This window comes from Triticum aestivum, chromosome 3B (genome assembly GCF_018294505.1).
Source record: "Triticum aestivum cultivar Chinese Spring chromosome 3B, IWGSC CS RefSeq v2.1, whole genome shotgun sequence".
In the NCBI taxonomy this organism is placed as follows: domain Eukaryota; kingdom Viridiplantae; phylum Streptophyta; class Magnoliopsida; order Poales; family Poaceae; genus Triticum; species Triticum aestivum.
In genome coordinates, this window is record NC_057801.1 from 311298437 (window position 1) to 311304170 (window position 5734).

The window sequence follows — 5734 nt, forward strand, 5'->3', positions numbered from 1 at the left end:
TTACTGGCCACACAAGTCCTGGCCATAAAAAGGCCGATTTTTTTATTAATGGTAATTTATAATTCTGTAATTCTGAAACTAGTAACGGGCCAGTGGAAATTGTAAAAATAGGAAGGACGCCAGAAATAACAACGATTCAGGTTGGACTTTATTGCTAACTGCATCCAGGTTTGGATGTTAGTACAGATGGCGTCCAGTCATGGCGTTCGATTAGTGCCGTGTTGTTTTCCTTTGATAGATAGATGTTTCATGACCTATAAATTCTAACTAGCAAACATGCCCGTGCGTTGCCACGAGAAAAACAATCATCCCTCGTACACATAGCAACCACATCAGCAAATCCCTTGAATCTTTTACGATGACGCATAACAACATAATAAGTTATATTATTGCATATAAGAACCTAAAAATCGGATGATTTTTCAAGTGTACTCAAAGTGTTTCCAACTTATTAGATAATGGAAATATCAACCTAGTTGTCGCTATCTCTTTACACCTTTATTGTAATTACTCCTAGGTGATGCCCAACAAATATTGATGAAAAGAGCAAAGTAATTTTTATTACTCAATGATAGCATGTTCATAAGAGCATTATTTTTATCTTGCTGATATATGTATTTACAACTGTAATCCAAGTCAAGATCCTTAATTTGTAGGAATCAACATCCTCTACGATGCCAATAATAGCTCTAGTGAGAGCGTCAAACTATCATATCTACACAATTTAAATGGGGTAGGGGACATATGTTGTAGGCATTTTCAAAATACTCCATAAAAGATAACATTTAACATTGCATTCCAAATGTAATTTTAGAAATGGTTAACATGCAGGATAATAGCATATTTCAAATGTACAAATTTTTCTAAGAAATTTTCATATATAACATTTTAGATTTAAAGTTAGTTTAAAAGATATGAATATTTAGAAAAGCATTTGAATCTGCCCAAAAAAAAGTTAAACAGGCCAAAATTACAAACATTATGCATGCGGCCTATCTGATAAATGACGCTTGGGCGAGACACCTATATGCTACGCCACCGTGTATTTAAAGAGAAAAAGGATGAGAAAAGCAAAAAAGAAAAGGGAGAGAAGGCGGGATTCAAACCTGGATCTCCCAGGTGGAAGAGAGGGCCTCTAGCCAACGTATTACCCAAGCACTTGTGGTATAATATGAGACCTATTCCCAATGAACTCAACCAACGGCCAATGCAGCGACTCGAAAAAAAGAATCGTTTTTGACTTACCGGTGGCATGGCGGGTAAATATTTACAACTTCAGGGGCAATTTCATGACGGACGACAGAAACCCAATTTTCTTTATTATTAGGTAAAGATACGCCTGCAGCCGTCCCTTCTTACCTTGTTGGTGGTAAGCAAACTCTAGCAGGGACATCACCAAACATCACAAGATGCAGGAGCAACACCATCTCGCTGGCCGCTTGTCATTAGAATCATTTTCTCATCATTAGGATAATCCACTCAACCTATGGTTGGCGCATGTGAGTTGTTCCACGGCCTCGCTGAATTTTCTTGGTTTGGTCTTCTGTACAATTTATTCAATGGTTGCGAGCGTACATTGTATAGACGACTGGGTTGTTACTCTTCGGTAATACAATTGGTAATTGGCTAGTTTATGAGAACATATAAATCGATCTTGAGTCGGTGGGGCCACGCTTTCACCTCTACGTGTCGGTGCACCGTTGCCACTACTTCTGGAAACATGGCGTGCCGGTGCCATATCCCGACGTGAACATGTCGTACGGGTGGCACCTCAACCTCGATAGGGTTCCGGTGCCGACTGTACCAGACTTGGGCCGCGCGCAACTCATGGAGATTCACTACCGTCGTGCTCTACTCCCAGCCGATCTCTGTCGCGACCCATCTTACATGGTGGATTCACCAAACTAGGACGTGTGGTTCGCCACCAAGCATGACCAGCGTTGTCAGTCGTGCTTCAAGGGTGAGCCCCATGCACCGCACACACCCACCACTTCAGCATCACTGTCAGTCGTGGTGGGGGGGGATTAGGAGGCCGAGGAGACCTGCATTGCGGCCCTCGAGGAGATCACAAGGAGGGTCATCGAGGAGTCTAAGCGTGAGGAGCTCGCCAGGTGGTCTGGCCTTGCACTGTCGCTGGCCGATCGGCGACCGGAGTGGTGTCAACGCACCACCACCGCCCGCGCCAGAGCGTGTGGAGGAGGAGCCATGGTCATGGACGGGCATGTTGACGTCGTACTTCATGCACGCCCGTGTGAGTGGGCGCGATCGACGAGGAGGCCTAGAGGCAGGCAGCGGACCGCGCGATGGAGGCCGAGCGACAAGCGAAAGCAGCAGCTGGCAGCCTTCCAGCAGGTGTTCCCGTGGATGGAGATGCCGGTGTATGTCGACCTGACCAAGGTAGAGGAGGACAATGACGACGCCTAGATCTACCGCCCGCTCCTAACTATTTTTCTAATGTTTTCATTTAATATTTTTTAGTTCAGTTAAAGTAAATTGGATTTCTACTGTTTGTTTATTAAAAATGAAAATCCGGCGCAGATTTGAAATATGTCCGTCTGTGTTGCTCGCACCTTTAAAACGACGGACAAAAACGAAAATTGACGTCCGCCTGGCCGATTGAACAAATAAAGAATAAATAAAATCTACGTCAGTTTGAGTCGTCGCGTCGGAGTTGCCCTTAGGTTGGACGGAGGCGAAGAGTTTATGGACCAGGTTGAACCAAACACTAGATGCTGCTAACAACAGCGTACAAGTGTGGACGTGGTTCACAACAGCGACCAGGCCTGGACGCTACTAATAATGGTGTCATTCCTATTTTTCAAATTTCCAACTTATCATTACTAGTTTCAGAATTACGACACTATTGTTTATTATTAATAAAAAACCGGTAAAAAGGTCTGGCACGGCTACACTTTTATTGGGTTCTATGGTACGCGAAATCACAAATCAAGCAGTACTCCTTCCAAAGATCATTTTCACCTCCCTAGATGTCGTAACGGTTGGAATCGGGGCTCCGGAGACCCAAGGAAAAGTTCGAACTCTGGGGTGTGCGCGAAGAACTCCACCAAACTACGCCCCGCTACTCATTGCCTCACGACGGCGCTCCGACGTGCTCGTGCGAGAGGAAGGAAGACACAACATGGCAATTTACCCAGGTTCGGGCCACCTTGCGGTGTAAGACTCTACTCCTGCTTTGTGTGGATTGCCTCGCGGGGGAGGATGAACATGAGAGTACAAGGATGAACTGCCTCAGGAGGACTCAAGGTTCAACCCCCTTCTATGGTGGAGACTAGCCTATACTTATACTGCCCTTGACCCTCTTCCCCCGAAATCTCTAGGCAGGAAGGGATACCACAACGACCAATTTCGAAGGGGGGCAGAAGTACATCATATCCTGACTAAAGGTGGTCTTCGCCTACCAAAGCCTCCCGCCATGACGCGGTGGTGGGCTCAGTGCTGACCTCCGCCCTAGCGAGCCCGCTGTCCTGGCCCTCTTCCACCAAAGTGGCAACCTTTGGGGATTGCTTTGGGAACCCGCGTACCGTCCTTGCCTCCTTAGCACCAAACATGAAAGCATCCTTATTCGTGTCCGCTGGCGCCCTTCTGGCTCCGCTCGTTGTGGCCCGCGTCACCCACGTGCATCGCGAGGCAGGGTGGCGAGCCTAGAGATATCCCCCCCGCGAGGGGCCTTGGGAGGCCGCCCTGCGTGAAGCCCTCGTGGGCACCTGACGACCCTTGCTGACGCTCGGCTCGCGAGGGTCTTGTTCGTGGAGCCTTGGAGCTAGGCCGCGTTAGGCCTTCTGACGGTGCCACGCGATGGGCCATAGGCAGATGGGTCTGGGTACCCCCAGTCCCACGGGCCCGACAGTAACCCCCGGGCCTATGATGTGCGCGGCCCCGCCCATTGAGGAAGGCGGCGAAACGGCATGGGCCCTGTGGGCCAGGAGCGACGCGTGGCACATGATGGGGCGTGGGACACCCCCACTTCCCCATGATGCCTCGGCATTCTTCTAGACTGACATAAAGCCAGTTATCCGGGTCGTGGGGCCATGATTACCTTACTGTGCACCCATCCACAGCACCTTGCTTTTCGAGCAAGCTTGCGCCCTTCCCGTCGGGTCCTACGCCGCCCTTGTTCCGTCACTCCGCCATGTCACCCCCGAGCAAAGAGGAGCAAGGTCGTAGCGGCAGCGGGCAGCCGAGCGCGGTTGGAGCCCGCGCTAGGTCGATCCACGGTGCTCAACCGCGAGGGGCTCGACAAGGTCCTCCCGATGATCACGGCCGACTCCAACGAGTGGAGGGCGACAAAGATTTAGCCCTCTTCGCGGCCTTCCACCGAGCTGGAAGCCACCACCATCCCAATTCATCCCAGTGCCCTCTTCTCCGGCTTCCTGCCTCCATTCTCATACTTCTTCAATGTCGTGCTTTCGCATTATCAGGTTCATGCGTTGCACCTTGACACGAAATTTGTTCTCCTCCTTTCCGCCCTCGCATTCCTGTGTGAGGCCTTCATGGGCGTCGCCCCCTCGGTGGCGCTGCTCCGCTACTTCTTCTGTCCGCGGCTAATCGCCGATACACATCGCTATGGGTGTGTGTCGCTCTACGCCGTGAGCTCGACGGTGGGCGAAGGCATCGACATGGAGATCCGCCCCGATGTGAGGGCTTCCTTCAGCAATGGGTATACATTGACGCGGCCTAGTTTAGTCCCTGACTGCAAACCCCGTCGTCCCCGGTGGAGGCAAGCTCTGGGTGGGGACACGAGAGGCTTGCCGACTCGAGGCTATTACGGGTCACGACGAGGATGGCCAACCTAAGGGAGGCGGGATTGACGGTGACGATGGTGGTGAGGAAGTTCATACGTCGGCAAATTGCCCCGCTCCAGCGCCATTCTCGCCCCATGTGGACCTTCACTAGCCCTGGAGATGCTATGAATCTCCAAACGGGCTGCCTGCCCCCCGACATGATGAGCGAGATACTCTAAATCTTGACCGGCGGAGAGGCAAGCATGCTCCCAGGGAGGGGCTCCCTCTATACAACTACACAATCAAGGAGGCCTTCGCCGATAGGATGCCACGCTTTAGCCAGTGGGGGCTGCTCCCCGAGGGCCACGAGGGGCCTCGAGACAACCCCTTTCTGGTGGTCCTACAGCCCCAGGGGTCCGTGGGTGAGACGTCCTGGGCTGCGGCTGTAAAGGGACGTGTCGACCTACCCCCTCGGGTCGTCCAGCAACACACTCCTGCACTAGCGAACGTTGGCGGCACCTCCCAGCCCGGGGGCGTGGCCACCGCTCCAGGCGTGACAAGCCACATGCAGAGCCCCAAGGCAATGATCCCCGGGAGAAAGATCCGGTCGGAGAGCGGCTCCGGTGTGCTGCCATAGGCGCTGAAGAAGGGAAAGTGGGTCGCAATGGATGAGTAAGCACTCTGCCTTCTTTTCCTCATGCGCAGCAAGCATCCCTAAGCTCTTCCTCCTTACAGGTTTTCTATAGGTGAAGAAATGGGGGCGCCTCCAAGTCGGACACCTCGCCCCGGTCGTGAGGCGTCATGAGGGCATGGCTCATCAGGGTGCCGCGATCGCGCCTGGATGAAGGGCGTGCTCCCCATGCTTACTGCATGCGCGGGGCGGGGGATGACCTCGCACCCCCCGGACTTTGCGACCAGACATGCGCGACCTACTGGAGGCGGGGCCACCACTCATTGTGCCTGCTCTCGCCGGCGCCCGAGGCAGCCACGGG